This window comes from Aotus nancymaae, unplaced genomic scaffold (assembly GCF_030222135.1).
Source record: "Aotus nancymaae isolate 86718 unplaced genomic scaffold, 86718_ANA_hifiasm-v0.15.2.pri h1tg000072l, whole genome shotgun sequence".
Classification (NCBI taxonomy): Eukaryota; Metazoa; Chordata; class Mammalia; order Primates; family Aotidae; genus Aotus; species Aotus nancymaae.
Genome location: NW_026988487.1, coordinates 5782880 through 5800195, shown reverse-complemented (window position 1 = coordinate 5800195; position 17316 = coordinate 5782880).

Here is a 17316-nt window from a genome sequence, read left to right as displayed (position 1 = left end):
ACTATATTACTCATCAATTTCACTCTTGGTTCCATAACCAAGAGAAATGAGAACATCTGCTAATGCAAAAATGGGCACATGAATATATAGAGCACTGTTATTTCTAATAGCTGCAAAAATGGAAATTATCAAAATGTATATCAACTATGAATGAATAAACAATATGTGGTATATTCAGACAATGCAGTATTGTTAGACAATAAAAAGGTATAAGTACTGATACATAATGTAACATTAATGAATCTTGAATACATTATACCAAATTAAAGAAAGCAAACACAATAGACCAAATATTATGTGACTTAATTTATATTTAAAATGTCGAGAATAGGAAAATCATTAGAAAACTAGATTAGTGATTCCCTAGGGTTGCAAGTGGGGGTAAAATGTGGAGTAACTGCTAATGTATATGGGGTTTCTTTTGGGAGTGATGAAAATGTTCTTAAATAAGATTGTGGTAATTCTAACAGAACTCTGAATATATGAAAAACCACTGAATTGTACATTTTAAATAGGTGAATTTTATGATAGTCAAATATTCTTCAATTAAGCTATTTGTAAACATCAAGTCATTAAGTTATAGAGATATGTTCAGATAATATGTCTAAAATTTGAATAAAAACGTAAGTAATATATACTTAATTGAATAAGATTAACCATGGATTGATAATTGTTGAAGCTGGTTAAGAGTATCTGGGAGTTAATCATACTGTGTTTTTTAGTTATATCTGTACTACGAATTTTCAATGAAACAAATTTAAAAAGAATTTTTCTAGCCATGACTTGAATATCATGCCCATATGCTTAGAAAAATAAACTGCACTCAAAAATGTATGCTTATTTCCTGTGAAATACTACATCGATTATTTCAAATTAACAATTGGCAGAGATTAATAACATTTGATATATTACATAAATGTCTCAGAGAAGTAAAATAACAATGTATTCTCTTGATAGCAGAATGATTCTTAGGTGTTCTCTTTCGTAATCAGTCACTTTAATATTAAAACTGAGCATTGAGATACTAAGTTCTAATTCTTTGTCTCTATTCTTTAATATATAGGGAAAGAATGAATTGTTTTGACAAGTTGTGACATTTGAAACAAGTGTATTTCCTCTTGGGAAGAAAACTTCATCCTTAGGAACTCAAGCCCTACCTCTTTATTATAATAGAGACCAAAGCAGAGAATGATTTTCTTCTCTTGTCGCATGACTTGCCAGCAATGTTTACCTTTAGGGAGTCACAGCCAGACCAGGGCAAGGGCTATTATTAGGATAGAGACAGCAAATGCTTAGCATCCATGCTGCTGTCCTTTACTTCAGTATGTATCAGGAAAGACATTGTTCATCGTCTCCAAACTCTTTTCCACTGAGCCTTAGGAACTTTGACTGAGAACACACTACCAGTCAAAGTTCATATGTGAGTTAAAACTTATTTGCTTTTTTCATGTTTTTGTGTTGATGCTGTTATTAAGGGTACAGTTAGGGATAAGGCTAGGATTCAACTTCAGCATGAAAGTAAATGTTAATCTCTTAGCATTAGAGACTTTAAATAGATTGAGCATTAGCATGAGGATTTTGGCTAAGATTAGTCCCAGAATTAGGGTTAGTTTTTAGATGTATTATTACAATTTGGGCTACAGTTGTGTCTTAAAATGTTTTCCTCAGTATTAGAGAGGATGAAATTAGAATTGGTATATTTTACTGTGTTAGAGTCAGATGATATATTGTATATATCATACAGTGAAACCTCCTCAAACTCACATATTGCTTCTCTGATTATTCATCCTGATCAGGTATTCTGAAAAAGATAGTAATGAAAGACTAGAAGAATTCTTAGTTCATACTAACACCTAAGCTTATAAATTAGTAGAGTCTTATTTTGAAGATTATTCTATATGAGTCACAAATTGTATGAGTTAACTTTAGTATTTGATTAATTACATTCATTAGGCTACTTAAGAAAGATACTGCAACTTGTTTCAAGTATCTTTTAATCACCATTAAAAAAATAAAAGTGATCAAAAACCACTAATAAGATTACAAACATAAATAACTCATCAGTGTATACAGTGAAATAATAATCAGTCAAGCTGAATACATCTGCATCTGCATTAAAATAGATAAATTACTTTCAACTACAATGCGAAATTTACATTCTATGAACAGATTTGAAGACATGACACAAAATGTCACACATGCATTGCTGCTCAATTCTACCAACCTTGTCCAATTTATCATTCTTGTTTGAAAACAGAAAGCAGGAAATACTTTATAGGTATTAGGAACCATGCCAAACAGGATAAAATGTTTAAATCCCTTTAAGAAATTTTTCACTTTAAACTGAAAACAAACAAAACGGGCTGATTGACACAATGTTGTCGAGTAAATGTAGTTTTCTTGCTTGCTTATTAACTAGCTCTTTACCTATCGTCCTTCATTTTCCAAAAGAATTTGAAAAAGTTAAAATGAATGTAATTAATTAAGAACACAAAAATGAGTATATTTTTAAAACAGAAAATGGAAATATAAGGATAAAATATCTAAGTCCAAATCAGTGAGCAAATAGTAATACAGAATGCACACCATTAGATTTTCTACATTCCAATTGACCACAGACCTCCTGAATTACAAATGTAAATAGAGAAACAAGGTGATGGGTATCCCAGTTACCCAGATTTGATCATTATACATTGTATGCTTATATTAAAATATCACATGTACTTCATTAGTTAAAAAATAAAGTCAATTTAAAAAAAATTAAGAGAAAAACATGATACCGTGAGATTTGAATTGTTAATAATATATATTGGGCAAATATAATTAGATATAATATGTTGTCAATATATTACCAGTTACTAAATGAATCAATGAAGTCATGTAAAATCTTTCTCTTCTTGAATTACTCTTTGCTCGTCTATGCTTGCCAATGTAAAAGTTAAAAGACAAAATGATATTTTTCCATCTATATTTCTCTTTAAAAAACTCCATTCCCGCCGGGCGCGGTGGCTCATGCCTGTAATCCCAGCACTTTGGGAGGCCGAGGCGGGTGGATCACGAGGTCAAGAGATCGAGACCATCCTGGTCAACATGGTGAAACCCCGTCTCTGCTAAAAATACAAAAAATTAGCTGGGCATGGTGGCGCGTGCCTGTAATCCCAGCTACTCAGGAGGCTGAGGCAGGAGAATTGCCTGAACCCAGGAGGCGTAGGTTGCGGTGAGCCGAGATCGCGCCATTACACTCCAGCCTGGGTAACAAGAGCGAAACTCTGTCTCAAAAAAAAAAAAAAAAAAAAAAAAAAAAAAAAAACTCCATTCCCAAGACCAAAGTTATAGTGTATTCATGCAGATTTATTCAAGAAAGGTAGAAGCCATGGCATAATAAATCTCCTTCCAGTCTTACAAGCTTTCAAGAGACTATAAGAAAGTATCATTTCATCAAGGGCAAGGTTTCATGTCAAATAATGTGTAAAATCTAATGATACTCAGCAGGTAATAAAAGCAATGCAGAGAAAAAAAACATAAAAGCTACATAAAAATATTACCAGGTACATTATAACTGTGACTGAAAATTCTTGGAGTTTTTTTGTTTAGATGATGCAATTCTGTATAGCAAGAAAGAAGGGGAGTCAAAATCCTGAGTGCTCTTGGTGGCAAGTGCAATTTTCTCCACCTTTTTTCCTTCTGATTTTCCATTGATACTTTCATACTTAATTGTGTAGGTACTTAACAGCCCCAGTGAAAAAAGTAGGATAGAATGAACGCTTTTTAGCAAGCATTGAATCTGAGCTCTAGTTTTGGCTCTGTCTTTAAGCCTTTTTCCTTCATATTTCATCTCATTCACCCCAGCTTTAAATAAGAAGTCAGTGACTTCTAAGTTCACACTGCAAATCTACCTTCCAATAATTATATGACTTAATGTAAATTACTCAACCTTTCCTACCCCTTAAAGTGATTCAACCTGAAATATCTTACAGAACTTCTGGGAGGATCGAATGAGCTAACATATCTGGAAGGCTCATCAGAATATTTAGGACATAGATTATGTGCCCAACTTACTTGTTCTCTGGGTTTTGTGTTGATGCTGTTATTAAGAATACAGTTAAGGTTAAGGTTAGAATTTAGATTAGTTATTAGTATTATCTAAGAGTTCTTTTAAACACACAGATTATGTACCCAAAACATAACATTATATGTGCCCAATACATGCTATTTCCTTTGTCTTTTCTTTTGCATTCCTTTTCCCTGTAAAGTTTCCTCAAGCTCTGAAATGCCTGTTTATATTAGTAAACAATAGAGGAAACAAATATCTCAGCAGCATTAAATACAAAATGTGATCCCACTCGTTAGTGTAAAGTTAAATTATTCCTTGGCCCTATCAGACTATGAATGGGAATGTCCTTTTTTCCTCCTGTGGAAGTCCTCAGTCCCAAGGTAAGTCCATGAATCTCAAGGAGCTAACTTGGTTCTAGTTTCTCAAAGAAAGAAAGATAAAGAAAGAAAGGAGGCTGGGTGCGGTGGCTCACACCTGTAATCCCAGCACTTTGGGAGGCCGAGGCGGGTGGATCACGAGGTCAAGAGATCGAGACCATCCTGGTCAACATGACGAAACCCTGTCTCTACTAAAAATACAAAAAAATTAGCTGGGCACAGTGGCGCGTGCCTGTAATCCCAGCTACTCAGGAGGCTGAGGCAGGAGAATTGCCTGAACCCAGGAGACGGAGGTTGCGGTGATCCGAGATCGCGCCATTGCACTCCAGCCTGGGTAACAACAGCGAAACTGCGTCTCAAAAAAAAAAGAAAGAAAGAAAGAAAGGAACTTTATGCACCCAATTCGCCAAATTCTGTGTTATTTGTTGTGTAACTGCCACATGGCAACTCCTATAGTGCTTGTTAGATGGAATTGGCCAAAATATACACTACCTCCTCTGATCTAGCACAAGAATCACTGATATACATGTATGTGTATGATGGTGAAGGAGGGTAGGAAGCATAAAAGAAAATCTTTCCTCTATGTTCAACAATAGTTACTATATACTGTGATATTCTATGCTTAAACTTGGTTGTTAGCATCATATATATATATCCATATATATGTGTATATATATATGTTTGTGTATACTTTATATGTACATATTTATATACATGTATATATACATATATATGTATGTGGTATATATATACTTTAATGAGTCTATTTTGTGTATATGTGTATGTGTATATATGTATACCTTAGTCTACTTTAGTAGATTCTTTAGTGAGTCTAATTTTCATGTATGCACTCATACACATTTATAGTCATTTTGCAAAGATATGGCAGAGAGTGCCAGAGTGGATGAGTTTGAGAGAATTCTAGCAGTATAAACACGCTATTCAAGGAAGTTACTTTCCTTTATAACAAGGAGTCACTCTGCTGGTTTCTTTTTCTTTATTGCTTGCTTGATGAGGCAGAGTCCTATATGAATTGCCCCTGAGGTTGGAGCCCTGTACCCACTACTGCTACTAGCAGCAATATAGGGTGATCTAGGGATGAGGGATGAATTGAAAACTTTTTATTGCTCTTCTCCCTAATCTGTAAACTATAAGAAGTCCTCCCAAACTCATCTGATTCTTGAAGCAGACTCTATTAGACCTGATCATAATCTACCTTAGCATGGCCAGCAGTAGAAAATCCCTTTATCTTTACCCTTATGACTGCCAAAAGATAATCACAAAAGAGGTTTAGTCTGACTTTGATGTCTAGTCAGAGATGGGTTATTAATATTAACATTTTGTTATACACATAGGAAAAAATCTTTATTTATTCAAGTGGCTATTTCTATTACGATGGTCATAAAAACCTGGATCAAATGGGGGCTTGTTTCATTCCCAATGACAGAATCTAAACAAGCTCTTCCCTGCCTTTATTTTTATTCTTATCCCTCTGAATGCCTCCAGCTTTTCTGCCACTGTCAGATTCTACTTCAGTGTTTCCATTTCAAAAATCCCTTTGGAGAAGTGGAACTCTTTTGGCTCTAATGAGTGTACTGAAATTGTTTTTCCAAGAATGATTAAGGCATTCAGACTGTATATGGCAGAGGTAACTACTCCCCATACTGCCTTAGCAAGGAACAGAGTGGTTGGGAACAGCAAATACTGCAGTGTTATATAAGGACTCATTACTCTGCTTTGCTCCTCTGCCTGCTGGCTCCCAAAGCAATAATGGGCTACAATATGCACCTATGAGAGAACCTTGATGCCATTTAAGGATATTCCATAAGACAAGCTGCAGAAAATACTAAACCTCTCCTAGAAGTGGAGAGAAGAAAAGAAAGATAAAACAAGTGATACCATAAGATACAGGTGTGGGTCTCTCCACAGAAGTTATCTTCCTCTCAAAAATTACTCCCTTAAGACTCACGTAAATTATAAGCTTATTCATATTCCTGAATAATTTAATTTTGCTACAAAATGTCTTGCACTACTCCATTACCCCAATCTCCTGTTGAGCAGTTTTTTCTCCTTTTCAAAATAGGATAGAAGTTAAGAGAGAAAAGCCTTCTTTCTGAGACTTTGAAATGATGGAGCCAAGACATCTACTCCAGGAATATGTACTCATAAACTAATAAATACAAAGTACAAGGCTGTATATATAATACGGTGTTGTAGACTAAATAACAACAGTGAGAAGTGGCTTTAAAATGTTGTAGTATTAGGAAGTCAAAACATAAGACATGCAAAACAAATGCAGAACATACTTTTTAAGGAAATAAAGAGCTTAAATGGAGTTTGATGGAAATATCAAACCATAATGGGTAATTTAAAGTGCTTAGAAACTAGCCAAAATGATTCTTTATTCTCATTTTTATTATTTAACATACCAGTAAAATTTTGGAATCAAATGAAGTAGAAAAAATATGTATTTCCTGAGCACCTACTATGTGAATGAACCATGCACTTGGTCCACCTATCATTTGAAATATTTATCACTCTCTGAATTAGAAATATGAGGAACTTGATCCCTCAAGATTTTAGTAATTTTCTGAAGACCACTCAAGCAAGAGCAAAGGTAGAACTGAAATTCTCTGCTGACTCCGGAGCTCAAGTGACCTCAATCCCATCATGCTGCTGCCACCTTAATTGGTCCAGATAGTGAGAAAAGTGGAGCTTGTTTCTATGGGTAGCATTTGAGGTAAAGTACTTGTCATCTGTGCTACTTACTTGGCACCTCAAAGTCACGCTTGTTATCATGACCTTTTCTTGCCTAAGTCGGTCTTGTTTCTCATGCATGGCTAGCTCAAGAGTGGCTACATACAGCAATCAATTCTGCCTTTCTTAACCTTTAAAATCCTAACCTTTTGGTTTTTGCTGAGTTTACTCATCTTTAAAATAGATAATAGGACTGCCTACTTAAACTGGTGTTCATGAGTTAATATCACAAAGACCTAGAAGACTACTTGGCACAGACTTAACAAATTTAGTTAACTTACAGCTATGTCTTCTATCACAAAAAATAACAAGCAGCACCACGTAGTATGTGGTCCCTTACAGCTGCATATAATAATATTAATAATTATATTTAAGGCAAGAAGACATCTTCTCGGAAATGAGACCTTGGAAAGTCACACAACTTTTCTGATTTAGTTTTCAAATCTAAATAAGTGGTGGTAATTATGGTTCCCATCTTATACAGTTGATTACAAAGATTGTAAGTGTTAATAATGTGAAGAAACCAGTGCTCAGTAAGAAGCTTGTACATGACAGCCACTCAAATTATCCTGTTTGTCCTCTCCTTTGACCTTTTAAGAATATTTTATACTTTATAAGGCATTCTGTTTGGTCTTCTGTGTCCTCCTAGCACCTCGCAATACATCTGTTTTAACATCTATAACATCTCTCATTGCAATTGTTTGATTTTTTTTTTTTGTCTTTCTGCCTCATGAAACTCTTACTTTCCTAAGGATAGGTGTGCCTTATTTATCTTTGACTTACTGGCATTTAGAACAGTAATGAAATATAGTGGATATGAGAAATAAATAAGTAAAAAAAGGTCTGAATGTTTTCAAATTTAGAGGAAGAAAGAATAAGATAAAGTGAGACAGAGACATTACAAAAGAAGAGATGGAGGAAAATAAAGAATTGAAAAGGAAGAAAGGAAGAATAGAAGAAAGGAAAGAAAAAATGCAGAGTAGAAAAGACAGAAAAATAGGAAGAACAAGGGATCCACAACCTAGGATAGCTGCAGAATAAATAAATTACAACATGAAGGTACATATACAACTCTATCACTGCATGAAGTTTAAAGTTACTGAAGGAGTGTGTGCTACATGAAGCGTCATGGAAATTTTTTCAGAATGGAAGTTTCTGAAATGTGATTGGACAGAATCAGTATCAGAAATGTGAAGGTAGGACGACAAAGGGCATTTTAGGTGGACAAGGGTACTGAAATATAACTAACAAGAGTATAACTGGGAATCTGCCATCACTCTGGTATTACTGGAATGTATATCAAAAGGAGGAACCTATCATGCAGTGAGGCTGGAGAGGAACAAGAACTTGAGCTTGAACTTCATCTTCTAAGGATTGATAAGCCAGGGCTGTGAAGATACACAAGTAAATATAAGATTTTGTTTTAGAAAGAAAACGCTTTTCTAACTACCATTTAAGTTATTTTCAAATTTACCTAATAACTTACTTTGCACCAATGTTTCTCAAACAGAATCAAACATTACAGTCACCTGGGTAGCTTATTAATAATACCAGTATGAAATATAACACCAAATCAAATCAGAATCCCTTGGCATGGAGCCCAGCCATGAATATTTTGTATTTCTCACATGTAGCCAGGTTTGAGCATCACTATACTAAGCCAACAACAGCAGAACACCATTTCAGGGAAGAGATGTGATGCACTGAGGCCTAGATGATGGTTTGTTAGTATCAGAACTGGCCTACTGAGGTCTTAACTAGAAATAAAAACAATGGGAGAAATAGAAACTGTCTTGGCAATGCTTTCTTGTATAGGTAAATCCAGCCAGTTACAACTGAATTTTAAAAAATCAAAAGAACTAAATTTAACATGTGAATAATGGTTAAATTAGAAAAAAATTATGAAAGTAGGAATGGAATCCTCAAAAGAAGAATGCTTCAAGTAAGATTTAAAGTTTGGTGAAAATACAGATAGCTTGAATGTGATAGACAATGAATTGCCTGACCTGGAAATGGAGATGTAACATCTGTGTTGAGCTTGATACTCTGTCTGAGTCTCTAGTATTCTCTCTCTTTCCCTCCCTCCCTCCTTTCTTCTCTCACCTACCTGTGAACTTTTTTCATAAAATTTTGTAACCTGCTGTCCTACAGCTGCTATTGAAACATTACTACTAATAGGACTATCTTCCCACAAATACAATGTACTCTACAAATCCTATCTGTCTTCTTCCTCAAAAATATTCACCCCGAACTTAATTCAATAAATTTCTACACAACCTTTCCCACCATGGGATGCAACAATCCAAAAAATTTAAAATTCATAATAAAAAATAACTTTGTTTAAGCTATTCCTGACTTATTGTTTTCTGAAATCATTGGGATAACTACAAGTACGCTGCTTTTTAAAAGTAGACGTTATAGTCTAAAAACACATTAAAACATACAAAATTATTAGAATTTGCAGAAATATGAACATATCCATTACCCACTGATTTATTCAACATTGTGAAATGCAGAAATATTTTGTTTACCTAACACTTTTTAAAAGAATGTCTAATTATTAAAACAATGGTCTACAATGATGGCAACATTAAAAAATTAAAAGAAGCATCAGGATATTGAAACAGCTAAATGAGAAGTCAAGGAAAGGATAAGAACACATAGGTAAAAATATATTGCATCAGAGCTCCTAATTTATGAAAATTGACAATAATGGTTCTCCACTAGGACTTAAACAAGAGTATATTATGTTTGGTTCTAAGCACTGTTATCGGCAAATAGTAAGTGGCCCTTTTTTTCTAAGAAGGAAATATCCAAGTACAGTTTACATAGCACTTTCCTACATAAAGGACACTTTCCTTGTGTTTTATATTCACTACTTCAGTATTTTAGGGAACCTAAAATATTGTCTAAAGAAGTTAAAACAGCTTACTGGCAAAGAATATGTTTGTGCAACATGTTACTTTTACTTTAATTTTCAATAGAAATGAAGGTTAATAAAATCTATTTTCAAGTATTTTGTAGATTAAAGAATACAAAAACATCTAACACAACACCCAACACATTGTAGAACTTAATATATTTCTGTCTCTTCTCTATTCATATACATATGAAACAAAACTTTTCCCAAGTAATGTATCCTTTTATCTGTGAAACGCATCTTGATGTTCTTTAGTAGATTTCTATTTTGCTTTTAAGGGATTCTTTGGAATCATTACATAGATTTTACAACCCACTAATTACTGGTCACTCCTAACTGAAACATAATTATATACATGCTATTGAACACAAAGTTATTAAGGATCAATATTCTTGATACCATGCATGGGAGATGTTTATTGGTTTTACACAGGTGACATTATGAAATCTTAGAAAAAGTGAATGTTCCAATAACACAAACGGTTGGGAAAAAATCCTTTGACTATCTTATTCCTTCTTATTATTATTGAAGCTATTCTCCAAAGCAGAGAAAGTGCTGCCAGACTGCGTATGCAGAAAGAGTGGGTCAAGGACATGGCTAGCCTCAGGTTCTCAAGAAGGTAGGACCCAGCATTGTCCACAGCATACTGGAAATGAATACAGGTCTCATAATCAGAGGACTATATAATTTATTCTCCAAACTGGAGCAATACTAAAAGGAAAAACCATAATTAATTATACCAGGGCAACATTCATTAACCCAGTATCACACCAGGCAAACCTGGAAGTATAGTTACCCTTCCCAAAAATGAAGACATAAAGTATTATATGCAAATAGTAATCAGTGCCTTTTTCAAATAAGAAAAAATTTCACAGTGTCCATGTGTGAGAATTAAATGAAGTAGTGAATATAAAACACACAGAAAGTATCCTTTATGTAGGGAGCACTATGTAAGTTTATGTAAACTTTACTTGGATATTTCCTTCTTAGAAAAAAAGGGCCCATTTACTATATGCAGGTAACAATGTCTATAAATGAACATAATATACTCTAGTTTAAGTCCTAGTGAGAACAATTATTGTCAATTTCTCATGAAGATTATTTAAAAATCACCTTCAGCTCCCACTGCCTGTATTATAGGGTCAACAATTCTGAGTTCTCATTACTAAATTATAATTCCCAGAAAATCATTTGTTTGTCTCCTCAGAAAAATGTGCATACATACATACGTATGTACGTACATATACACATACATTTTCTTGGTCAAATAGAACTCAGTGGACAGTTATCCTGCAAGATTGAGGGTTTCTAGGTTGAGTCAATTCTATTAAATAATATGCCACACCTAGCTTGCTTTAACATGACTGATTTTTGTGTTTTCTGCATGGTGAACATTCTCAGCTTTTGCTGATCCTTAATATTTCAAGAAGTCCAAATTAAAAGTGGGGCTGTTTTGACAAAAAATCATAATTACAGAAATAAAATTAATATGTGCTCACATATATGGAAAAAAAGAACAACTCCCTAGGGGTAGATAAATTCAAAAGTGAATATAACATTGTTTATTGAGAATAATCTTTGTGATAAGTACTATATTAGGATATTCATTTATTTTAAGTCACTTACTTTTAGATCTAATCATTGCAAATATAGTCCAAGACAGTGGGGTTTTAAAGAGGTGAAACAATTTATTTACCTTCAGTAATATTATTTTGGTACCAACCTATATGTGGTAAGAGCGTAATTGAAACTCTGGTCTCCTGACTGTGACACCTGGGTCCTGATAACTGCTCTAGAGCCTCAATCAAATACTTCCAACTTTGTGTATCTCCTGAAAACACAGTCCCTTGGCTATTGGGCAGTTTTGATCAAGTTTGAGTCTAACACCTTAATCCAAGTGCTCATGCTGGAGCAGTTGTAGAATGACGGCAAATAGTATTCAGTAGCAAGGTAGGGTGTTGAGGGCATTCTCCTTCCTATGATGTCAGGCTGCAAGTCCTCCAGAATAAAAAAAATCTGTAGAAGAAATTCTTGCAATCAACAATCATCAAGCCTAAAGATAGCAATAAATTGAAATAAGAACTGTTGTTTTATGGTATTTCCACATATAAGAGTACCCAAAAGGTATTTGCTTCTCTCTTTACCCTCCTGTGTAAATCTGTGATAGAAAAGAAGGGAGCAAATACAACATCTGAAGACAGAAAAGGCTGGAGTTAGTACTCTTTGTTTTCACCAGTCACCTCTGTTAGTTTTATAATGGATACAAGAGCCAACCGGAAATTTTTCCCTTTGTTTTCTCCCCCACCCTCACATGGTATATTCTAAATACTACACTTGTAGATGTTTTTCAGTTAAGATTGTGGCCAGTGCTCTGACTCTCTTTCTCTTCACTAATATTTATATTCTGTTGGCATATTGTTTTGAGTAAACATAATAACCTCTGTAAATGCAAGTTGCTTTACTACAAAGTGGAAGGTGTTCATATCATGGGTGCAGTAATTCTGCAGGATAAAAAAAAGTGTAGCTTATAATTTGGAGGCCTTTGGCACCTCTGGATCTATTCAGGAAAAGACTGTTTAAATGAGACAATAAGAGGAAACCAATTTACAACTTGAAATAAGCAGAACTTATGTTTCCATATTGCTAAAAGGCAGGGTTAGACGAACACTTGTACAGTTATCATAAAATTTTTATCAAGAAGCTGCAGTACTTTTAATAATTTATTATTTTACCTTCTTGCAAAAACTCCTCTATATGCTTTTAAAATGTTGTTTTCATTACCCTGGAAGAATTGGTTTTAGAAAGGAATCCTTCTCTAACTATGTGGCGTCAAATCTATTATCAAGGAGTCATGATTAGTGTAAACTAATTTTATCCCTTCTCTTTATACATCATTCAATTGATTGTATTAACAAAAGCATCCTCTTTTCTGCCTACATCAACTTAATAGCATATTGAGGGAAACACAAAATTGCATATTCAAATCACCCTGAGAGGCTTAAAGAAATTATAATGCATGAGCTGAGGTTTCTTATGAAGATCTAGCATTAACAGGCATGTATCTTGTTTTACTAAAAAGAGAATTCCTTCCAATACCTTAATGAATGAAATTTTGTAGATTGCTAAATATACAATCTGCCAAGAACCTAACAATCTACCTTGGAAAGCATTTAGTATAAAGGATGGTAAAAGTGGCATGATATCACATGATCAAGTTGAGTTAGTAGCTTAAACTTCAGCCCACATCTGTGGGCTGAACAATCAAATGTGAACATGATTGTCCAATTATTCTTAGATGTAGAGAAGCCACTTGTCTTTGTTATATATAATTTAATTGCACAACACATTCACCTGGCTGTCATCCTGATTTCAGTGTATCTTGTCAGATTATTCTTTAAGGCCTTATCTAGTGACTGAGTTAGATGGTGTCATAAAATGAAAATATGGCTGACAGTGTAGAGGAATAAAATCTTAACAATATATTAAATTTTAAAAATACAAAGCTAGAACCTCGAATCTATAATAAAATCTCCTGACCTGAGCTTAACATTCCTGAAATAAACAAATTTATGATCTTAAAATATGTTACAGGAGTTCAGCATCTTTGCCATGGTTTGATAATTTCCAAATTATGAATTTTAAACTTAACCCAGGGAATAACAGCAACAACAACAACAACAAAAAAAAATACAAGGAAAACAGGTTTTGCAGCTTCCTAGTTTGGTGATTTTATAATTAGCAAGTACATGTTTATAACAAATAAATACTTTTCATTCAAACACCATATTTATCAAATAAAATCTTAGTATCATTTAAATTAGAAATAATATTTTTTTACATTTTCATTGAAAAACCATGAGAACCGAGTGTTTTCAACTTTTATGTAAAATTGGAATTAATCAATAGAGAAATGGTTTCCAAAATATAGGCCCAATTCTTCATATCTCAACCTTACCTGCACAGCATGCTGCATATAATTTGATCCTTTAATGAGCTAAATCCACACAAAATATCTGATACATCAAAGAATATTTACTCAAAAGGCCTACAGGAGAAGTGAGAAGTCACTTGACAAATGTCCAAAGAGAGCTTGCGTGTTTAAAATAAATAGAACTTTGGCCTCAAGAGAAAAGCAAAAGCCCATTTTTGTTCCCTCTCTTCAGGTCCTCCTGTCAGCCACCCCACACCCACTTCTTATTTGGGAGGTGACTAAGAAGAATATGAGCAATACTTCAAGTTCTCTTCAAACAAACTTCTTTTTAGACCCTTGTTTTTACCCCAAGCCTGTCAATAGCCATAGAATCAAGGGTATCATGAATAAACCATTAGGCTAGAAAAACAGTGTCTCTCTCTCTCTCTCTCTCTGTGTGTGTGTGTGTGTGTGTGTGTGTGTGTGTGTGTGTGTGTGTGTAAAGATGTGGAGAAGGACATTTGGTTTATCAGTCAAAAGCTGGCCATCTATACATCACCCGGATTCAGATCTAGCTTTGTCACTGGGCCTCAATTTACTCATCTGCAATTATGAGGCTAACATTAGAACCTAACTTATTAGGTTGTAGTGAATATAAAATGAGATAAAAATATTTAATCCCATAATATTTATAGTGTGTACTAAGTGCCCAATAAATGCTATATTTTATAGAGCTTTCCAATCTGCTAACTGCAGCAAATTTTATGTAGCAGTCCATGCATTCATTCATTCACCCCTTCATTCATTATCTGGCATCTGCTATAGGGTAGGCAGTGTACTTTACATACACTGAAGACAGCTGTGAAAAAGGCAAATAAGGTTTTGTTTGGTTGTTGTTTGTTTGTTTTTCAAGACATGGCTTACTCTGTCACCTGGGCTGGTGTACAGTCACACAATCATGGCTCACTGCAGCCTCTACCTTTGAGACTCAAATGATCTTCCCACCTCAGCCTCTCTAGTAGCTGAGACTACAGGAGTGCATTACCATTCAGGCTAAATTTTTGTTTCTATGTCTATAGAAACAAGGTCTCACCATGTTGCCCAGGTTAATAAATAAGGTCTTAATGCTCTTGAGTCTTATAGTGCATTAACAATTTCCAACTGATAAATATCTGACACACAGTAAATACTCAATATATAATTAAGCACCCAAAAGGAAGGGGCTACTAGAGCTTATGCAAGAAGGGTTTGATCTGATCTTCAAGTACAGGGGAGAATTCTCTTGAGAAGTAAATGTTAAGCAAAGATATAAAGGATAAGCCAGCCATTTATATCTTCGGAAGATGGTCCCAGGCAGAAGGAATTTGTGTGAAATTTCTGTAATGGGAGGATGCGTGGTATAGTGATGGAGTGTATTAAGGTAAAGCTGGATTCCTGTCAGGCAGGGCCTCACCACCCATGTCAGAGATTTGGGGTTTGATCCTGAAAGTCATAGGCAGCTATGAAAGTTTTAATCATAAAAATGACCAGCTTTTCTCATTCAACAGACTTCACTGGTTGCAGCATGGAGAATGGATTGGAGAGGTGAGAAATTAATCCCAGAGACCCATTGGGAATCTAATACATTCATCCTAGTGAGAGAAGATGGTTGGATACACAATATGTAAAAGAAGAAATGGAGCAAAGTAGATTGACTCAAGAGAGATAGTGGAACCCATTCAATTAATAATGTTATATTAAATACAGATAGCCAACTGCTAGGTAATCTATCTATTTAGAACAAGATCTAAGTCAGCTACTGAGGGACAAATGGAATTCTGCAGAATCTTCTTGCTTTAGAGAGTAGTGAGAATCAAGTACAGCTTTTTAAAAAATTGTCAAGTGGCTGAAATTCAGGACATAGGGCAAGACTTCTAGTACCTATGAAGGTCTAAAAAAACACAATTAAACACTAATGCAAAACTTGGCTCCACCTAGGGGTTTTCAAAGAAAATCTGAGACCTGCTGGACAAGAAAATGATTAAGTCCCAGGCGTGGCCAGATGCACACACCTATGAGTAAGTGAAAAGGGACTGCAAAGTAGAGGTTGAGAGACTTGGATGTGTGGCCAGGCTGCCTGGGTTCAGATCCTGACTCTGGGCCAGTTACTTAACCTCTCTGTGCCTCAGCCTTCCTCCCTGTAAAATCAGGATGATTGTAACAATATGTGGTCACAGGGTTGCTGGAAGGATCAAATGAATGAATGATTTAGAGAACTGTCTCACACATGCAGCAGTAAGTAAATGCTAGTTTTTATTAAGATTTTGACTCCATTGGCTAATGGGTCTGAAATTGCTCTGCCTGAATCAGAATAAGCTCATTAGAGCTCAATGAGGCTGAGACTTTATTGGATGGCATCAAGACCCATAGCTGATTTGGGAGGGTTAAGCAAGACAGATGGAAGGAAGAATTAGGAACAAAAAACCCAGATTCAAAACAAAGACCATAGAAACTATAGGAATGGGAAGATAGACTGATGAATGGAAGTGGTAAAATAGTTGCTTACATTCTTTAGCATGAAAAAAAATCTCTTATAAAATTTGATTGTATTCCTTTGTGTTCCAAGTTCCAAAGCACTTCTACTTACCTTTAATTTTTACAGACCAGAAACCCCAAGATCTTAAGATCAATTTTAAAAATACAATTTTTATCCACTGTAAGAATTATTGCAAAGGTACTGCATGTCAGGGGGCAAATCAGCAAAGGAAGAATGATGTCAGAATAAGTTACAAAGTTCTTATTTTTAAAAAAGAAGAAAAAAACCCACTTTAATTTGATATTCCCAGTCTAGAAACTATAAACCAAATTACCTTTCCATTTACAGAAGAGTATTTTCTTGCTTTAAAACACTCAGAAATTTAGCATTTGGTGTGTGACTGGCTTTGCAGCACTAAATAATGATTATTATTGTTTGGAAATGTTAATTAAAATGACAGCATTTTCTACAAATCTCAACAAGAGACTTTTATGTCTTCCTTGTAGCTGCAGTTTTTCTTTTGCTTAGGATTCAGAGATAATATCTGGGCAGCATTAAGCTGGATCCATCAACACTTTTGTCACAATAGATGGCTTTGGGTGCTGGTAATGGACCTCTGAGCCATCCACCTCTAGGTCACTAGTTCACATGTGGCCCAAGCTAAACATGAATGAGATTCATTATTCTCCCAATGCTGTGAAGAACATTCTCTAGAATAAGCCTTCAATGCCTGGCCAATATCTAGGGCAAAGGATATCTAAGTATAGAGTTGTATTGTATTAG